Source organism: Girardinichthys multiradiatus, chromosome 5, assembly GCF_021462225.1.
Source record: "Girardinichthys multiradiatus isolate DD_20200921_A chromosome 5, DD_fGirMul_XY1, whole genome shotgun sequence".
In the NCBI taxonomy this organism is placed as follows: Eukaryota; Metazoa; Chordata; class Actinopteri; order Cyprinodontiformes; family Goodeidae; genus Girardinichthys; species Girardinichthys multiradiatus.
Genome location: NC_061798.1, coordinates 21387716 through 21410007, shown reverse-complemented (window position 1 = coordinate 21410007; position 22292 = coordinate 21387716). Strand labels below are relative to the sequence as shown.

Genomic DNA, 22292 nt, shown 5'->3' with positions numbered 1-22292 from the left:
TAACGCTGTTTCCCATCCCGTGACCCGTGGGATTCCCGAAAAAATGTCAGCCTCTATTCTGCACCACCCATAGCTTTGGTCTTTTTTTTTTTTTTCTCAAACTTTATTAAAGTGTAAGTAAACCCGATGTAGGAGCATAACCCCACCTCAAAACAAATTTTGAAAAATTCCACCAAAGTGGGCAGTGTCAAGAGTCACGTAGGAAAATTCAACTGCAGTAGCCGGTGTTCAACCTACTGAGGGTAGCACTAAGACGGCTTTAAGACAAATACTGCAGAATTGAACAAGTTTACATGAAAATGTAAAAAAGTGCATAGTAACATAAAGATCCAATTTATATAGTTTATCTGCAAAAAAAAGTTGATTTTGGGTTTAGTTCCACTTTAAGAACAACAAAACGGAACCTGGCGCAGATGAAGCTGACAAAAACAAAGAAAGGAGTACGAAGGAAATAAACGAAAAGGATGCCACCAAAGAAAAGAAAAACACTAAATGCCAGGGGGTCAAAACCGCCCTAATACACAAAATTAGGAAGTATATTAAAATGTTTTATTCTTGCTGTACCAAAGTACTTCTACCTAGTTTATTATAAACTGTAGGTTTTGATACTCTGCAAGATTTCCCAGCAGAGCACAGCATCAGTAGCACCAAGCATGACAGCAGCTGAAGACACGACACCCAGGTGCTTCCAATGGGCTGCCGGACAAGGCAAAGTCTGTTTATGTTGGGTTTGTTTTTTAAATGCGTTTCATTGCAATCCATCTTCCCTCAGAATATGTGTTTATGGAAATGTTTGACGAACTTTGGACTGATTAATGATGTGCCCGCGTGTGTTAATGTGCCAACTTTTGTCAGCTGAGCAAATAAGTTTTACTTCATCTCATTTTAATCAAATCTGTGTAGATACTGTTAACAAATTAATGGATGTAAATTTAAAACAGACAAAGTCGTAAATAATACAGGTCCTTCTCAAAATATTAGCATATTGTGATAAAGTTCATTATTTTCCATAATGTCATGATGAAAATTTAACATTCATATATTTTAGATTCATTGCACACTAACTGAAATATTTCAGGTCTTTTATTGTCTTAATACGGATGATTTTGGCATACAGCTCATGAAAACCCAAAATTCCTATCTCACGAAATTAGCATATTTCATCCGACCAATAAAAGAAAAGGGTTTTTAATACAAAAAACGTCAACCTTCAAATAATCATGTACAGTTATGCACTCAATACTTGGTCGGGAATCCTTTGGCAGAAATGACTGCTTCAATGCGGCGTGGCATGGAGGCAATCAGCCTGTGGCACTGCTGAGGTCTTATGGAGGCCCAGGATGCTTCGATAGCGGCCTTTAGCTCATCCAGAGTGTTGGGTCTTGAGTCTCTCAACGTTCTCTTCACAATATCCCACAGATTCTCTATGGGGTTCAGGTCAGGAAAGTTGGCAGGCCAATTGAGCACAGTGATACCATGGTCAGTAAACCATTTACCAGTGGTTTTGGCACTGTGAGCAGGTGCCAGGTCGTGCTGAAAAATGAAATCTTCATCTCCATAAAGCTTTTCAGCAGATGGAAGCATGAAGTGCTCCAAAATCTCCTGATAGCTAGCTGCATTGACCCTGCCCTTGATAAAACACAGTGGACCAACACCAGCAGCTGACACGGCACCCCAGACCATCACTGACTGTGGGTACTTGACACTGGACTTCTGGCATTTTGGCATTTCCTTCTTCCCAGTCTTCCTCCAGACTCTGGCACCTTGATTTCCGAATGACATTCAGAATTTGCTTTCATCCGAAAAAAGTACTTTGGACCACTGAGCAACAGTCCAGTGCTGCTTCTCTGTAGCCCAGGTCAGGCGCTTCTGCCGCTGTTTCTGGTTCAAAAGTGGCTTGACCTGGGGAATGCGGCACCTGTAGCCCATTTCCTGCACACGCCTGTGCACGGTGGCTCTGGATGTTTCTACTCCAGACTCAGTCCACTGCTTCCGCAGGTCCCCCAAGGTCTGGAATCGGCCCTTCTCCACAATCTTCCTCAGGGTCCGGTCACCTCTTCTCGTTGTGCAGCGTTTTCTGCCACACTTTTTCCTTCCCACAGACTTCCCACTGAGGTGCCTTGATACAGCACTCTGGGAACAGCCTATTCATTCAGAAATTTCTTTCTGTGTCTTACCCTCTTGCTTGAGGGTGTCAATAGTGGCCTTCTGGACAGCAGTCAGGTCAGCAGTCTTACCCATGATTGGGGTTTTGAGTGATGAACCAGGCTGGGAGTTTTAAAGGCCTCAGGAATCTTTTGCAGGTGTTTAGAGTTAACTCGTTGATTCAGATGATTAGGTTCATAGCTCGTTTAGAGACCCTTTTAATGATATGCTAATTTTGTGAGATAGGAATTTTGTGTTTTCATGAGTTGTATGCCAAAATCATCCGTATTAAGACAATAAAAGACCTGAAATATTTCAGTTAGTGTGCAATGAATCTAAAATATATGAATGTTAAATTTTCATCATGACATTATGGAAAATAATAAACTTCATCACAATATGCTAATATTTTGAGAAGGATCTGTACATACAGGAAGTAAATAAAAGTCATTTGTACATTGTATGGAAATGATACAGTCTCCACTTTTTATTAATAGAATAAAATTATTTATTTATTTGGAGTTCCACTCTGTGGCCATTTTTTCTTTTGCTTCCAGTTCAGTCTTATGATATTTAAATTTTTTACTACGTAAATAGTAATAGTTCATTTTATTTATTTTTGCCTGGATGTGACAATATAGCTGTATATATTTTACACTTGGAAATGCAAATCTTTGTCTTTGTTTGCTCTAAACATGCTAAAATGTATAAAATAAGTGGATGACAACAGCTTTTTTTTTTTTTTTTTTTGAAAAATTGGGTATTTAGATTAATTTAAAAAATTGTTGGTAATAAGGGATAAAATTGTCAATAGTGGCAAACCTTGAAGAAACTCAAAATAGATCATTCTTCACGCAGCCAGAATGTTTGTTTTCAATGAAATTATGAATGCATTTTGCTGCATGAATATTTTACATAAGGATATGTGATGCAGATCACATGAATTATTCGTAGCAATCACCTTTTCATGCTGAAATCATTCAAAAAGACACCTTTCCGAGGGACTGTAAACACATTTACTTTGCAGTGTAAACAATGTGACATCTCCTTCTAATCTAGACAGATATTTACCGTTAAAATGTTAAATATGTTCATAAAAACGTTTGGCTTCCGGTTTTGTCTTCAGACTGGGTTGAATCTTTACTTTATACTTAGATGTAGACCTTGCATGATGCATGCAAGGTCCCACCTCAATATATTTCCTTACAGCTTGCCCGCTTCCCTGTAACTTTTTAATATTATCGTCTAAACCATGAGATGAGAGAATTGAGAAGTGTAGATAAAACAAGCAAGGGATGGGCTGCAGCAATTCAGGGAGGTTAGAGTGAGAAGTTGGAGGAATGCACTGATGTGCTGGCTTACCTTCACTTTAAAACTTTAATGAGATGCATTGAGGGATAGATGATGGGGTTTGCACAGAGAGGCAAGGTTGGGGAGAGCCAGGCAGGGAGGGTGCATGTGTACCTTTCATTGCTCAGCTGAGCAGAAAATCATTACAGATGAAGCTGCATCTTCAAGGGATTTCCCCGCTGCTGCAGCGGGTAGGGAGGAATGTGGAAAATATGTGTGCCTCAGAAAATAGAGATGGGGGAGCAAGGTGGCGCAGGGGGAAAAGGGAGAGAGAAACAGGGATGAGGGAATAAAAGATTAGGGTGCAGAAAAGCTTTTCAGAGGAGGTTCTCAGGGGGCTGTCATCTTGATGGACCTGTTGGTCTGTCAACCAGTTTGGGTTCGAAGTGAAATATCACCACCTTTATCACACTGATTGCTTGGAAATGTCAGGTTCCTGATTCCTCTTGACTTGTACTGATCCCCACCCTAAATTTTCATCAGTCATCATCAGCATTAAGAAATCTCAGAATTTCTTCAAAACTAAACAATCGATCAGTGTTGGGTAAACAAATCTTAAAACTGAACAGTATATTGTGAGACTCCCTTCTAAAAAATAATATTTTTTAAAACAAACCTTTCCCTTGTCTATTTTATAAGGAACATGCAATCCCTGATGTACATGATTTCAATGAAAGTTGGCAAAAACCCAGGAAGGTATAAGATTTGATTTCAAGTAGTGACATTAAGACAGCAGTGCAAACCAACCCTTCAATGTGCTGCACTTCATAGTTTTGACACCTAGCAATGGACTGCATATAAAAGACGGTTCAAGCCTATCTCACACCAACAGTCTACTGATTTAGTGTTTCTTTTTGGATGCATATTTATTCTTCATCTAGCACTACACAATATTTGGAAACCACTTCAACTTTGGGGGCTTCAGTCATTCAATCACACCTTTGACTTCTTCCAAGTAAATCAATGTTAAATCATAGTGTTTAATTAGACTTTCATAGTTTCTCACAGGCCTAACTTTTTGTTTGTTTTAATCATTGTGTTTGTAGATTGAGGTTTTGGCCGGTGGGTGAAAATTCTGGTAAAACTGGAACAAATACCTATTAGGAATTGGTCACATGCATTTAAAAAGTTTGGATCATTGCAGTCACATAATTAAAGAGACATGCATGTCAACACTTGGTTCAACTTTGCATTAGCCCAGCTTCTCAGCAACTGGTAGTTACCACATGAATCATTACTACTGTTATTAAATCTTTGTTGTAGCGCGGAGTCAGAAAATAATAAATTACCAATAACTGTTTAAAATCAGCTTCTATGTATTTATTCATTGAAGAGCTGGAAATGTATCCACTGGTCATCAGAGAGCCCTAATCGTCTGTAATACAAAGGACTAATGACAACCCAACATAACCATTAGTCAGAAATATCTAAATAAATAAAATAAATCACAGCATACTTCAAATACTCTTCACCTCAGTTGTCAAAACAAATATCAGAAACACTACAATGACTTTACATGTAACATAAACTAGCAGCGGATTGGGCCTTATTCTGACACGTTTCGACTGCAGTGAGTTAATCCTCCTTTTCATGACATCCAGATCTTTTTCCCAGCAGGCTTTGCAGAGCTGGGCGGACAACAGGGACAAACAATTTATAGTAATGAACCCGCAGATTATGGCAGAACATTGTGCTCCTGCAGCAAAGCAAAAATTTAAAAGCACATTAATAACTAGACACTTGACATTACACTAATTTAATAAGCACTAAATTACTATAAATCTTTAACACTGATAAACTCTGAAGTTCTGAACGGTACACATAGACACTTCCTCTCACAGTTCAGTGAATTACTCCTTAACATTTTTGATCATCCTCTTGCCTTTCTCGGTTATCAGTTTCCCAATCAACCGAACAGATGCTTCTGGTTACATTTAGTTGGTCACAGACCACTTCTCAGTACCTATGCTTTCTGCCTGATGTTTTGGTCACTTTTGAAAGTAGGAGCACTGCCAGAGCCCTGCAAAATGACCTCCAGCAGCCCACAAATGTGCATGTGTCTGCACAAACGGTTAGAAACCGACTCCATGAGGATGGTATGAGGGCCCGACGTCCACAAATGGGGGTTGTGCTCACAGCCCAACACCATGCAGGACGCTTGGCATTTGCCAGAGAACACCAGGATTGGCAAATTCGCCACTGGCGCCCTGTGCTCTTCACAGATGAAAGCAGGTTCACACTGAGCACATGTGACAGACGTGACAGAGTCTGGAGACACCGTGGAGAGCGATCTGCTGCCTGCAACATCCTTCAGCATGACCAGTTTGGCAGTGGGTCAGTAATGGTGTGGGGTGGCATTTCTTTGGAGGGCCGCATGGTCCTCCATGTGCTCACCAGAGGTAGCCTGACTGCCATTAGGTACCGAGATGAGATCCTCAGACCCCTTGTGAGACCATATGCTGGTGCGGTTGGCCCTGGGTTCCTCCTAATGCAGGACAATGCTAGACCTCATGTGGGTGGAGTGTGTCAGCAGTTCCTGCAAGATGAAGACATTGAAGCTATGGACTGGCCCGTCCGTTCCCCAGACCTGAATCTGATTGAGCACATCTGGGACATCATGTCTCGCTCCATCCACCAACGTCACGTTGCACCACAGACTGTCCGGGAGTTGGCGGATGCTTTAGTCCAGGTCTGGGAGGAGATCCCTCAGGAGACCATCCACCGTCTCATTAGGAGCATGTCCAGGTGTTGTAGGGAGGTCATACAGACACGTGGAGGTCATACACAATACTGAGCCTCATTTTGACTTGTTTTAAGGACATTACATCAAAGTTGGATCAGCCTGTAGTGTGTTTTTCCACTTTCATTTTGTGTGTGACTCCAAATCCAGGCCTCCATTGGTTAATACATTTGATTTCCATTGATGATTTTTGTGGTCAGCACATTCAACTTTGTACAGGACAAGTAGAAGTATTTCAATGAGAATATTTAATTCATTCAGATCTAGGATGTGTTATTTGAGTGCTCCCTTTATTTTTTTGAGCAGTGTATATATTTTTTTTCCCAATCTCACCCTCTCCCACCTTTAGACATCTGCAAACTAGACATGATGAGTGTGTGACAGGTTCAGGTTTTCCAGAGACAGCAGACAAAAGCTTTGCCTTTATTTGCTACATTATAAAGACAAAGTGTTGCCACACCCAGCCTCTCAGATTCTTTGTTCTCAAAATTATGTGGCTCCACGTAAAAGCTGGATGTCCTCCATCTTGTGTTAATGAGCACGAACAGCAATTACCTCCCTCACAGCCATTTGGCCACCATCATTACCGTTACAATGTTTTATTCTTCTATTGCTCTGAGCCTCTACATTCAAATTGGATTACAATAAACAGGCATATTTGCCTTCAACACTAATGACATTTCTTTTATTCTAAGCTCCTCATTGTGTCAATAAATGTGAGTGTTGGTGCCAGCACCTGTTAGGCATCATCTTGGTTTTTAGACAAAGAAGAAAAAGCCCAACCAGAGAAACGGATGTGGTTATGAAGTGCCAACTTCATCATGACCTCCGGACAGATAAAACTCAACCAGTTAGAAAAGATTCCAGCTGGCAAATGAATCCCTTGCATTCTTCAGCGTGGCTCTGATATTAGTAGTTCTCCAAATGCTAATCCTGCCTCTGGGATGCTGTTTTTCCTTGCATGTATATGAATAATTATGCATCACATAGATGCTGTCGTTGGGGGTGTCTGACACGAGCTTCATCTTTGCCAGTGGCTGCACATCTTGGATAGATAACATCGGCTTTAAATTAGATCTCATTATCAAACTTGGTTTGAAGCCAGAAAGCCAGGGACGCAGATGCGATTTAACTGGAAATGTAGCAGCAGCTTGGGCGTATGCACACATTACAATACAGCCTCATTGTGTTCATTGAGAACAATAGCTGCTATCCCTCCCATTTCCAGGTCTGTGGGAGAAAAGGGAGAAATTAAGCTTTCACAAGAGCGTGCACGCACACCACGGTAATTCCATTCAGGAGCCCTGGCTTTAATAACAGAAATGTAAATTACTTGTAAAAATGTTGACACATTCATCTTCTCCCCCTTGTCTCCTGATGTGGGATGAACCACAGAGAAAATGGTTACGTAACACTGCATAGGCTTTAGCTCACGTGTTTCTTGAGACTTGTGTGGATTTGAAGAGAGCTGCAGGTTTACCTCAGAAAACCTCATCATACATACTAATGAAAAAAGCCTCAGAGCTTTGCTTTTCTTTGCTCAAATGTGCACTCATAAAACATCTTTGGGAAGAAAACCGTTTTCACTGTCCTGCCTGTGTTTCTGCTTGGTACTAAAGAAGTAGTTATAGATTATTTTCTTACCTGATGGCACAAGCACACTTGCACAAATTACAGGGCCAGCACATTGCAGCCCAACCGTACATGAGAAAGATCTTGGCACAAAGGTGACTATAAATTATAAATATGGGGAGAAGAAATAAAGCTTACTGGGATTTTATGTGATAGGCCAACACAAAATAGTCTTCGTTTTGAAGTAGAACGAAAATGATATATGGTTTATTAATAAAAGTGTGGTGTGCATATAATTTCAGCCCCCTTGAGTCAATACTGTGTAGAACCACCTTTTGTTGCCATTACAGCTGCAGCAGGGCTTTTGGGGTATGTCTCTACCAGCTTTGCATGTTAGAAAATAGCCAAAAGAGATTGGATAGAGTTTGTAAACATATATATATATATATATATATATATGTTATAATGTTCTCTTACAGACCTCTGAAGCCTTCACATAACAGATGTAGCCAGCCATTAAATCACACAAAGATGGATTCTGCTTACTAACTGTTGGTTGAAGTTAATTTTATCTTAGAGTGTCAGAATGAAGGGGGTTAAATACAAATGGACAACAGACATTTTAGGTTTCTATGTGTAAAAAATGTCCAACCAGGTATGATTGTCCTACTTCAGAATGATGCTTTTCTTTGTTTTGGTCAATTGCATGAAATCCTAATAAAATACATTGAAGTCTTTGGTTGTAATGTGCAATACTTTTGCCAGATGGTTTTCCAGTCCAGTCTTCATATTCTGCTGTATATTGTGGGTCAGTAACTCAGGAGACAAAGTCTGGGAACACCTGGCAGCCCTTCCAGTACATATCGCGCTGATGGGAGACAAAGGCTGATTGAAGGGGTAATGAGCTGTAGAACCCAGCCGGCTCATCAGGGAGCAGAGGAGACACTCTGTTCCTCTCACTCCTCCTCTGCTATCTCTCACACTGGGAGCAGTATTGTAGTCACCTCACATTGGACCCATTTAATATTCCTCTTCAAAGTTTAATATGTACATGCTCACTTTCTCCCCTTTGCACTTAATCGCCCACACATTTGCTCAGCCTTTATTGACCGGTCCAAATTACTTTCTGCCATTTTTGCTCTCTGTCTGTAATAATCCTTCAATTTCCTCATTATTTGTACCCAGCAGCCCTTCTGTACTTAGTCGGCTCATTTTTTTGTGTGTTCTCAATGCAGGTGTATAAATTTACTGGTCATAGGAAGACTTGTACCAGTAAAACCGGCTGTTACAGGCTCTGTATTGGCCTAAAATCCCAGTTTTGTTCATCTTAACATGTGCTTCTGATGGCAAATGGTTGCAAATGAAATACACTTATTTTGAAATTTCTCACTGCTGTCTCATTTGACCACAAGCCAAAAATAAACAGCACCGAAGGAGGTTTTTTCACCAAACTGGGTCCTAAATCAAAGTGTCCTGTTTCTACCAAAACCAGTGCCTTCTTATCATCAGATCTTAAGGCTACTCTCAAACCTTCCAGTTTGCTTGACTTTAAAGCCTGGGTGACGTAAATCTCATCATCTACACCCGCCCTCTAGGGTCCTTGTGCAGCCAAGATTTTTGCAACCCTGCTGACGATAAAACTCCCATTCATGGGGAGGCGCCACACATACAGCAGAGAAATGTGCATTGTTTTTTTTTTTTTTAAGTAAGTAGGCATTTCTCGCCATTCTAATATTTTCCCTTTCAGGGATAACACGCTGAAAAACGACAGATTTACTGGTTAAATGAAAGATCCCTTTGAGGAGTGTGCGACGGTACTTTGACACTTTTAGTGTTGGGTATTATTTAGTCAACTCAGAGGCAAGAACGATACAGTCAATTTACTTGCAAGGGTAGCTCTGCAGTGCAGACTACAAAGTGTTGGCACCCCTGTCTCTTTATTTATACATGCTGGTTCACACACAGTTCAACAAACATTCAGGGTGTGTGTGTGTGTGTGTGTGGGGTCAGAAAGGTTAGGGTTCATGTGTCTTGATTTTAAACAGAGAGGGAGTGAGGACTTGGTAGTCATAACTCACTCGCCTCCCACATATCCCTTTCTATGGCATGTAGGAGGAAAAAGCACTTAGAGCAGACATGAGTGATAAAAAATACAAAAGTTTTCAAACCCTAACAGTCCCCCCTTTTTATCACGAAGAAAGTCATGCTTAGATACATATAAAAGAAAACACTCTGTGTGAGCGAAAAACCCACGGACGAAAAGCAGATTATATTGTGGGAAAAATACTCACACGCCCCTCCCCACAAGGGGCATGGTAGAGTACAACAATAATAAAACAATGTAATAAATCAAAGAAAAGAAAATGTAATAAAAGTAAAAGAATTAAAACAAGCCTTGTTCATGTCATCAGTGTACTTTGTCTCATTTCACTTAAATAGCAACTTATTTCGATTTTCTGCTATAAAGTCATTTTATGAGGTACAATTATGAGTACACTCAGGCGTCAAAGATATTTTCATTTACTACATGTCATCATAGGAGTAGTGGTCTTTATTTTGTAGCTCGGTAAAATAAACCTTTTCTGTGTCATCATAGTCATCTGTCTTTGGGTTCAGTGTGGTGTCAACATTTACACACAGTATTTAAAGAGTATGTGGGTGTTATCTCAACTTAAAAGAGTTTGTGCTTTACGACCCTAAACCCTCCTCGGGTCAGGGGTAACAACCATCTGCTTTTCCTGAGACATCACCCAAAAGGAATGGGTTTGAACTATTAAACGTCTGATCCTGGTTTTTACAGCTTCCTCCTCTAATACAGATGTTCTGAAGAAAGAGAGGTAACCTAAAGGTCATACACTTTGGAACACCTTAGAGCACTTAATACAAGAATTTCCATTACAACTCCTTTCTTCTGATTACAAGGTAATCACAAGTAAATGAAAAAGAAATTCTTCAAAACCATCACCCCTCTCAGCTAACAGATAATCCAAAGCCATTCTACTTTGCAAACTCATCATTCTAAGAGCTTGCTGCTCCTTGGTCAGAACAGTGAAACCTTCCTCTCTAATAATGGGCTGATTAAATTATAAGTTGTGACTGTAGGTAGTAAGTGAGCAAGATAACATACTCCAGACCAATTAGCAGGCAGATACAGATATAATCTATTTCCACACATCCAAATCATGTTCTTAGGACATGAGTTCCCATCTCTACTAGGAAAAGTAACAAGAACCCTGGTTAATTTACCTGCCTGGTCATACAACTTACTTCCATTCGGTACGGCTGTCAGATTAAGAGTTAACACAAAGGGATCTGGGACCAAAGATCCTGAAATATTATAAGCAGTAGTTCTGATAGGACATGACTCAAATTCATGTCTGTTGATTAAAGCACATGAAACAGATATAATAGTTTTGCAACCTTCTGTCTTTCCAAAGAAATAAGGTGTGTTTTCCTCCTGTGCGATACAAATATCTGTACCTATATCTGGATATCCTATTGATTCCTATTACCCCAAAATTTATAAAGAATTCCTGTAGACGCACATGTTAAATTAGTCTCACTAGAAAATCTACTAACATTTCTGCTTTGCCTTACAATATAATTCCTCACCCAAGGAAAAATAACCTGTTGCCTATCTGGAAAGAAAGTACTATCAATAGGAACAGGTACTAAAAATGGTTGATCATTAATAGTACGTGAAATCAAACAACTGTCATTTCTTATCTTCCTCACGGTTTGATGCATCAGTTGCCACCAGACATTATCAGCATGATCATGGTAATCAGGAAAGTGATGAATCTCTCTTCGAATCAGCTGAGTACTATTGGCGTAATTACTCAGATTAGCCACACATCGTCTTTGCTGTACCTTTCCCCAAATGAACACAAGAGTAATAAAAATACTTGCAATACCAATCATTAGCATCAGAACAGAACATCTTCCATTTAACTGCATCGTAACCTTGAAGTGGAATGTCCTTTCTTCTGGTACTGAAAACAAATTATAAACAAAACTCAAAAATCCTGCTGCCTCTCCTGAGTGGCTACTGCGCTTCAAGCTGCCCTGTTACCAGTCTGGTACAGGTGGGCGGTCGTAGGAAGCTCCTCTAGAAATATGTTTAGAAACAGGAACTCTAACCTGCTGGAAGTTAGGCTTCCATAGTCCAACTAAACAACGGTGGAAATGAACACATTTCAAATTTGTACCATAGATAGATATCAAGCAATAAACATGAAAGTTAGATAAAAACATCCGAGATTTCCTCCTCAGAGTCAGTTTCGCTGTCAAAGTGGGAGAAAGAATTTGGCTGACCCTCGCTGTCCAGGCAAAGGAGCCTAGTAGCCACCAAATGTTAAGAAATTAAGGAGAATAAGCATCATGGTGCATGTTTGACTGTCTCTCTGTTGCACACGTCACCAGTCCATCATCCAGAGAAAGGTTATGTGCAATGTACAGAGGTCTTCCTTGTATGTTTCCTATGTGTCTCTCACTGTGGTGTGTGTGCAGTGAGGCAAATGACCTTATGATTTCTAACTTTCAAGCAATGCGATGGCCTTAAGTAGATTCTGAAATAACGTTGCACTGCCCAAGGGATTATTGTGCCCTTGTAAGAACAGTGTTCTTCAACCACCTCTTCAATCACTCGCCAGTGATCAGCTTACAGTTCTTTGTCTTGTGGTGGTCCGCTGTCCTCACACCTTTCAGGCCGTGGATGATCCAGTTGGAAGATGACTTGTGTCCTGGAAGCCAGATGAGCTTTCATGCAGCTTTCCTGGGTGTCTAGTAGGATCTGATATGGGCCATTCCAGCCCTGGACTTCCTGTGTTTTCTCCTAAATTCTCTGAGCAGAATCCAGTCGCCAGGAATAAAGGACTGGAGGGTGGAAGTGGCTGTTTCTGGTAATGCAGCCTTCACCATCTGTGAAACTTGAGAAAACACAGTGGACAGGTTTTGACAGTAAAACAACATCCTATCTTCACACAAAGATGTGGAAGAAAATGATCTTGGCAATAACTCCATGTTACTTTATTCTGACATTCCCCTCTTCTGGCGCAGGGTCCAACCCCTGCGACAATCCAGCAAAAGGTTTAAACAAAAATGTTCTAGTAACCAAGATCACATTAGATAGAACCAAAGAAATGAATTCTGACATAACTATGTGTCACTATGAATTCAATGAAAGTAACATAAATAAAATCCAGATGTTTTTAACTGCAACTCAGTTCCATTAACAACAAAACACAAACTTCAGTCGTTGTACAGTTCATCAATATTTCACTTAGAAATAAGTCACAAATCATCCTGATTTGTCTTGTATGAAGATAAGTATTAGATTAATGGAAATCCAATGTAATCTTGACGCATAAACCCTACAAATTGAATCTCATAAATAATTCCCACCAAGTATGAAATCATAACTCTGATTCTATATCAAAAATATATTCCTTACTTTTGGCATATCTTGAACTGTCAGCTAGCTTAATGGTACCAGGGAAACTTTCAATCTAATAAATCACCAATGATCCTGTATGTAAAACTAATTATTCAAACTAGTTTAAACTATTTCATTAACCTTTTAATAATAAAACACATAAATCTAAAAGTCATGCTACACCCTTAATTATTATACAAAAAACATGTTTTTAAGGCAACAATCACTACAAGCATTTTGATTCTATTGTCTCTTAAACAGTGTTAAAACTCAGGAAGGGAGGTGCTGAGCGTTACCATGGGAACAAAGGTGTGAACCAATCTAGTAGATGGGCGGAGTCAGGCAGAACTAACCTCTGATTGGCAGCCTATGGGCGGGACCCACAGTTTCTTCATTCCAACCCATCTTAGTGATCCTTAAAGTGCAAAGCTATTAACATGCACCTACTTCAGAAACAAGCTGCTTCTTAACTCTCCTGAAAACTCAAAGTTTTAATCAATCTGGGATTTAGAAACATTATTCTAAACATGGATTATTGTTTCATGCAACATATAAACAAACATTCATTACAACAAAGACAAAACATCAAAGACAGACAAATGGCCAAATTTGAAGCTTCAAGAACTCAAAGAAATTTTTAACAATTTCTTTTCAAAATATATTTTCTCAGCCATATCTTTTAATGCTATAATTGATCAATTTTGTTATGACAATCTTCAGGATCCTTTTTAAGATGAGTGCACATAATCCAAAGAGATTTCAAACTATTTAGAAGCACAGCAACAGTTTTCTCTTAAATGAATCCATATTAACTGATGCTGAAACCTTTTGCCAATTCTTTGTACTGTAACTCTATAATAATAACTACAATCCTGAGAGTTATTGTTATAATTCTCTTTTTGTTAGGCTCAATTTGATCGCAGCTGTATTGCAGAATTTCTCTGCTCAGGTTAAATGTAAAGAAGTATTTTAAGCCGGCGTTGACATTTTTATGGTATACCCAAACAAAACAAAAACTGCAGTGTTTGACTTAATCAGAAATTAAGATAAGAAGCTTGTCTCCAAACTGGGCTTTTTTCCACATAGTGTTTCAAAGGGAAGACACATAATTTTCCTTAATTTGACTATTTAAATTTTGAGAGTTGGGGAGAAAATTATTACTAGAACCCCTCTTTAATAATCCAAATGCTGATAAATGTTCCAATATTTTATGATTTAGTAATCTGAAATCACCTTGTGTACCTTTGTACTCATATGTATTCCTTTAATCTTTAAACCCTAAGAAATCAAACAAGGAGACTGGAGTTTGATCCGACCATCCTCTTTAGTGTTGAGAGCCTTTATTTATTTTATTTTCCTAAAATGAAGGATTTTCTTTATTCCATTATAAAAATCCTAGCCTTGGTTCCAAAACAAAACTCTTCAACCCCAATCTGTGTCCCCCAGAGTATAAATTTTGAGTATTATTGCATTTCAAAGCCACCAAATGACTAGAACTCATCATTGACTTAGATCTATTTTGATTTTGTTTGTGAGGTACCACTGTCCAATCAGATTCTTTCTTACCTTCAAAAATAACCCAATTTTTTCCCATTCTCATTTTAAAGGTTTGTTTTACCAAGGAAAATGTGTTTAACAAAACCAATTACTCTCAAAGTTTTAAAAGTTTTAGCTGGTGATATCTTAGAAAACAACAAGTGTTTTAAGATTCCTATGCAACACAGAACTGATCAGGTGTCCTTTCCTTCTCCAAAGGGAGAAAAAAGGACCTGCAGAACCAAACCTTTCATAGTTTTTTGTCATGACCTGATATAAGGTACAGTGTAAATCAACACGCTGCATGAATCAGAAGAGGGAAGAAAAAACCTAATATAACCTCTTCCCAGCAGCTGCTGTGAAAAACAATGAATTTGTACTTTCCATAAGCGTCAGTTAGCACTTGCGGACAAAAACTGCACCAAACTGTAAGTACTGTGTCAGAAACTGTATGAAGACCATCTGCAGTAGAACTAAGCCTGTTTTAATGAGGTCTCTAACCCATTAGATTTATGGGATACAAAATCTGACAACAGAAAATAATACCTGAAGGAGAAACCCATCAGGTTTTACGCATGTGCTGGGTTTTAAAAAATGCTCCTTCATGAGATCTGTCCTGAGAATAACATAGAAACACATGGTTACTGCTGAGTTTTGGAGATGTTGTAACTTCCTCTGCTTTTAAATAACTTTTAATAACTAGAATAATTGACCCTGAATGTTCCACGACGAAAGAGAACTTGCTTCTCTAAAAGAATCAACTGGAAAGTATCAAATGAGCTAAGTTATCACCCTTTTAAAGATACTTTTCTAACCCTAAAATAATATTTTAACCCGCTATATCTGTCCACGTCAAGCAAGCGTCACATGAGCAGCGGTTAATAAGCGTTCTTCGATGCAGAAAATAGGAAAAGATTTATGCAAATGTGTGTGTGTTTGTACGTTACCCCTCTCAGTTTCTTAATCGCTCCAGAGTCAGACTGTCAGGCACACAGTCCTCTATCAGTCCAAAAAACACCCAAGCCTTTCAGGTCTGTTGGTGAGACATTCACTCCTTGTCCACTTTAACTTCTCCAGGAGGGAGAAAGAACTTTGCTCCGGCCTGTTTCTCTTCTGCCCGCATAAGATGCACTTTCAATATAAATCCAGTGTATTGCTCTTCTGGCCCTGGCAAACAGCATGGATCGTTGTCCATCTCAGTGGGTTTTGGGGCCAGACTTCTTCTGAGTTTCGTTCTGCTGGAAACTCACACTGTGATTTGCAGCAGGCAGGCAGGCAGACAGGCCCTCTCTCTTTCAGGCCATGAAGAAACGTCTCTGGTGGAGTAGCCATGGGAAGGGCAGGTTTCTAAAGTCCAGACTCAAAAACGCAGATGTTGCACTCAAATCCAATATGTGTGTGTGTGTGTGTGAGAGAGGCAGATGAAAAAGTTTAGTATAGGTTCAGATTTTGCACACAGAAATATTATCAGTCAGTCAGTCAGTTGTCCACCATAACATGCACTATACTCCTTTCTTTTCCGACTGATCGCAATATTTAAGACAAACGAAACTTCCTGCAGGAAAGTTTAACTCTTTAACACCTTTATTGATGCACTCTGTGCTTTTTAATCTTTTTCTTATGTTTTTTTATTTTTCTCATTTCCATCCATCAACTGTTTTACTTGAAACTATTTAAACTATTTAACTTATTTACCCTAAAACTTCCACTCGGTGAAAAACCAAACTTATCTTCCCAAGTTAAAGCACATTTAACACAATCATCCCCACCTTTTCCTTTAATTTTTTTAGGAGATGATAGTTAATGTGTAATAAAAAAAAATAATAATAATAATACAGAGCAACTTCTCACCCAGATATATTTGTAGAGTATGAATGTCCCAGATAAAAGGTATTTTTAATCTGGGCAAAAGAAAACACAGGACCAACAGAATCTTGTTATGATTCTTCCAAAAATGCTTAGTCCTCCAAACACACACCACAGCATTCACACAGTTAGTATTTTGACATATTTATGTCCCTTCAGCAATATGTATGGTCGACCTAGCTTAGTTTATGAGCTCCCTTATTATGCAACATTTAATTTAATTTCCTTCCGGCGAAATGTTACCAACCAAATTATCCAGTTCCCTTACGGCAGTCGTTTCTGATCTCCTTGCGGCGAGATCCTACCTAAATTTATCGCTATTTCCTTGCGGCGAAATAAAACCTATCCAATTGCTGTCTCCTTACGGCGAGACACTACCAATGACTTTTAAGTACTTTTCTTCTTTTATTTATATAGCGCTTACTCTTATCTCATGTACTGTATTTTAAAGCTATTTCACCTCAGAGTTGACTTCTAGGTGACTGTCGGACCTCCCAGAGTCACCCGGCGTCGAGCAAGATGATAGCCCACCGGCCAGATGCGAATGTCACACACCGGGACTTTCAGCCACCAGGCCTAAATGCGGCTGTGCGGCAGCGCTTAACTCGACGTCAGGCTGTTCCCGGAGATCCGCCAGTCACTACAAAGAAAGATAAAATCAGTTTAGTTCTTATAATATCCGGTTTCGAAGGACCAAGTTAATGTTAGGTATTATTTAGTCAACTCAGAGGCAAGAACGATACAGTCAATTTACTTGCAAGGGTAGCTCTGCAGTGCAGACTACAAAGTGTTGGCACCCCTGTCTCTTTATTTATACATGCTGGTTCACACACAGTTCAACAAACATTCAGGGTGTGTGTGTGTGTGTGGGGGGTCAGAAAGGTTAGGGTTCATGTGTCTTGATTTTAAACAGAGAGGGAATGAGGACTTGGTAATCATAACTCACTCGCCTCCCACATATCCCTTTCTATGGCATGTAGGAGGGAAAAGCACTTAGAGCAGACATGAGTGATAAACAATACAAAAGTTTTCAAACCCTAACATTTAGTATACATTGAATGCGTCAAATAGAGTGGTGAGACATAATATTATCCTATGCTTCAGCCATTTATAACTACAGAGAAGCTATAGATGGATAAATAAAACGGGTTAGAAAAGGATTGCTTGTCACAGTGCTATGGAAAAATCATCCTGCTAGAAGTGTACTACTACTCCCACTACTACTACTTATGGTTGAGCATTGTTTGAATTTGAACCATTCCAGTTTCAATTTTCATTCCAGTTCCTCATTTTGATTCCGGTTCCTAGCGATTCTTGATTGTGATTCTTTTAGGAGGCGGGGTCAGAAAGGTTTAATAAGCTAGTTAACAACAGTTCTTTCCGGATTAAATACTCGGATATTCTCTATAAATTTTAATTCTATGAACTTTTTAATTTTTATAAACTTTACTCTGAATTTCTCTCAGGCCTTTTTTCAGCAGTATATAAATATTAAACCTACTTGATTATAAATCTTATGGATTTGAATAGTCTGGTCATCTACCTGGCTAAAGTTAGCTATTTCTGGTTGTTTGTCTGTGAAAAAATACAGGGGGTAACGTTAACTGGGTTTTGTGTATTTGAATTCATCCATCATTTTCCGTCTAGTATAACTTGTTAGCTGCCCTGGTGTTGGTATAAGATGTATTTTATTGTTTTATTTACTATTAGTATTTACTATTTATTCTGGCTGCAGTGGTGCTAGGCTGAGTGTCAAAACCAGAGGACAAGGCAGTGGAGGAAGACCGGTGCAGGGCACTTTGTTACTTCTACACTATGAATCCGGAGGTGTTTAATAATGTTGCTCATGCACAGTCCTTTGCATGATACAATATCATTAAAAGTGTTGCACTGAGCCGACTGGTCATTTCTTTTATTAAAGTTTAGCCACGCTTTCGATCGCCGACGCACGCAGTTTCACAGAAACTTTCTGTGGCTTCTTCTATGTTGGTGTTCAGTAGCTTCTTCTTCTGGTTGGAGGACTGAGTATCCAAACAATTTCAGCAATTCTAGGAGAAGCATAATGTTAGTCCCAGTTATAGTTGTTTCTTGAGACTCGATGCCTAACCCTACTACTACTAGTACTAGTATGTGAAAGTATACTACTACTTCTTGCATTATCCTGCTGGATAATTATTGGGCATTATGTATTAAGTATTTTAATAGCTCCCTCCCCTGATCCAGCTTTTTATGAATTATGACACTTCAGAAGTTTGTCCACAAATACCTTTAGTTGAGCTACTTTAGAACATAATGGTTCATTGTTCTTTCAGTTTTAATACATTGTATTTTGTAGCTGTTGTTAAACAGCATTTGCATCAACATCGCTCACTGTGTGTCTCTGTTTGTGGTTCTTTTTATTTCCTGCATCTAATTATTAAACGCACTGTGCCGGGTTGGTTTTATAGTTTTGATATTACAGAGAGTAAAGACAGCAGATCTGGAGCTCATACAGCCAAGCTGCACGACTTTGCTCTGATCATAGTGCGTGCCCAGAATGTCGGAGCCTGTTTTTGATTGTTGGAGAGCACATACAGGTCCTTCTCAAAAAATTAGCATATTGTGATAAAGTTCATTATTTTCCATAATGTCATGATGAAAATTTAATATTCATATATTTTAGATTCATTGCACACTAACTGAAATATTTCAGGTCTTTTATTGTCTTAATACGGATGATTTTGGCATACAGCTCATGAAAACCCAAAATTCCTATCTCACAAAATTAGCATATCATTAAAAGAGTCTCTAAACGAGCTATGAACCTAATCATCTGAATCAACGAGTTAACTCTAAACACCTGCAAAAGATTCCTGAGGCCTTTAAAACTCCCAGCCTGGTTCATCACTCAAAACCCCAATTATGGGTAAGACTGCCGACCTGACTGCTGTCCAGAAGGTCACTATTGACACCCTCAAGCAAGAGGGTAAGACACAGAAAGACATTTCTGAACGAATAGGCTGTTCCCAGAGTGCTGTATCAAGGCACCTCAGTGGGAAGTCTGTGGGAAGGAAAATGTGTGGCAGAAAACGCTGCACAACGAGAAGAGGTGACCGGACCCTGAGGAAGATTGTGGAGAAGGGCCGATTCCAGACTTGGGGGACCTGCGGAACCAGTGGACTGAGTCTGGAGTAGAAACATCCAGAGCCACCGTGCACAGGCGTGTGCAGGAAATGGGCTACAGGTGCCGCATTCCCCAGGTCAAGCCACTTTTGAACCAGAAACAGCGGCAGAAGCGCCTGACCTGGGCTACAGAGAAGCAGCACTGGACTGTTGCTCAGTGGTCCAAAGTACTTTTTTCGGATGAAAGCAAATTCTGCATGTCATTCAGAAATCAAGGTGCCAGAGTCTGGAGGAAGACTGGGGAGAAGGAAATGCCAAAATGCCAGAAGTCCAGTGTCAAGTACCCACAGTCAGTGATGGTCTGGGTTGCCGTGTCAGCTGCTGGTGTTGGTCCACTGTGTTTTATCAAGGGCAGGGTCAATGCAGCTAGCTATCAGGAGATTTTGGAGCACTTCATGCTTCCATCTGCTGAAAAGCTTTATGGAGATGAAGATTTCATTTTTCAGCACGACCTGGCACCTGCTCACAGTGCCAAAACCACTGGTAAATGGTTTACTGACCATGGTATCACTGTGCTCAATTGGCCTGCCAACTCTCCTGACCTGAACCCCATAGAGAATCTGTGGGATATTGTGAAGAGAACGTTGAGAGACTCAAGACCCAACACTCTGGATGAGCTAAAGGCCGCTATCGAAGCATCCTGGGCCTCCATAAGACCTCAGCAGTGCCACAGGCTGATTGCCTCCATGCCACGCCGCATTGAAGCAGTCATTTCTGCAAAAGGATTCCTGACCAAGTATTGAATGTATAACTGTACATGATTATTTGAAGGTTGACGTTTTTTGTATTAAAAACACTTTTCTTTTATTGGTCGGATGAAATATGCTAATTTTGTGAGATAGGAATTTTGGGTTTTCATGAGCTGTATGCCACAATCATCCATATTAAGACAATAAAAGACCTGAAATATTTCAGTTAGTGTGCAATGAATCTAAAATATATGAATGTTAAATTTTTATCATGACATTATGGAAAATAATGAACTTTATCACAATATGCTAATTTTTTGAGAAGGACCTGTACATGGCTTTTCATAGAGCCAGGATAAAGTCGGCTTGTGAATCAAAATGAGGGTATGATATAAATGGATGAAATACCACCAATTGCTTTTGAACTCCCATCCTGGGTTCCTGTTTATTTTTTTTGCCCTTTTGGGAAGGGTTCTGGCCTCTCTCCGCACAGAGGTTTGATTTAAATTTAAACTCCCTGAAGAAAACTCACACTTTATCTTTGTGATGTTACCTTTGTCCTTTCTATTTTTGTCCTGTCTTAATTATTAATCCTCTGTTGTTTATGTCTGGAGATAGCATTGATTACAAAAAAAGCATAAACAAAACCCTTAATCTTGCGCTATATTATCTCTGTGGCAATAAGATTATAGGCTTATGTTTATGAGAATTGATATTGCGCGTCTGCGGTATCTTATATCAGACCAGACTTTGCCAGTTGTGACTTTTAATTAATGAGCTTCTGACCAGAGAGACCTTAGAACAAGTTGTCGCTGTGACATCTGTCCTGCTCCTTGCTCCGTGAGCATCACTCTGGACCCTGACTGATCTCTGACGAGCCAGACATTCGTGCTGCTGTCATGTGGGAACTCATTATTCTCCAGGAACAGAAGGAATTCAAGTGCCGCAGCCTCCGTCGCAGCCAGGCAGGGTGGAGCAGATCCTGGATACAAATTTCCTATGGATGTGTGACGTGAGTCAGTTTGGCATTCAGATGTACATCGAAGCTTGATGGCAGCTGCAGATGCTGCTGAACAAACTAGAACTTATTCTCATGAAGGAAGTGTTGACAGTTGGGGATCAGTCTGAAAGCTGTTTGTAAAAGTAAAACACAGCCTTGACTTCAGGTACTCAGTGTTTCTACTACCATTATATAAGGGGCAGAGTTCACCCCCCAATCACATTAGGCATGGAGAGGTAATCAATCTCAAGATATAGCATCATTTTTAAAAAGTTACAAAGCTTTAAAAACTATTCGAAATGTACCATAGTTATGGGTTACATTTCCTATATCTGTGAAATGCCACACAATGTTCTAGAGCAAAGAGAGTTTCATCCAACTGTGTGAGCAGTCGTTTGGCACTGGCCCCGTTCTTGTAAAGGAAGTTTTTTTGTGATAATCTTCCCCACTGTGAGACAAATTTATACGTTTTTTGGCAGACGTGACGTAAACTGTAAGCAACCGAAAAGTGGTGAGTTCAGCTTCTGGATGAAAAGTCCTTGTATTGTTTTCTAGTTTTTTATTTGTTTTTATTTTCTTATATTGTCTGTTTTTTTCCATGGTTGGGAGTTGAAGGAAACCTCCTAAGCTGCCTGCATCACAGTTTTAATCAATACTTGTTAAGTTTATGTTTAAAAAGTTTGTGATATGTCTTGTTTGTGTTATAAATGTGTAATGATTAGTGAGGAATAATTTTCATTGCTTTCCTTTATTTCAAATTTCCTGCAGCTGCTCTCACTATGTTCACAAAAGCACACA

General features: G+C 39.5%; 1 protein-coding gene across 7 annotated transcripts in view; it reads left to right on the top strand.

The window, feature by feature from the left end:
• The window catches only part of rptor (regulatory associated protein of MTOR, complex 1), a 237567-nt gene that overhangs the window by 79770 nt on the left and 135505 nt on the right, over window positions 1–22292 (top strand). The gene's annotated exons all lie outside the window — the stretch shown is intronic.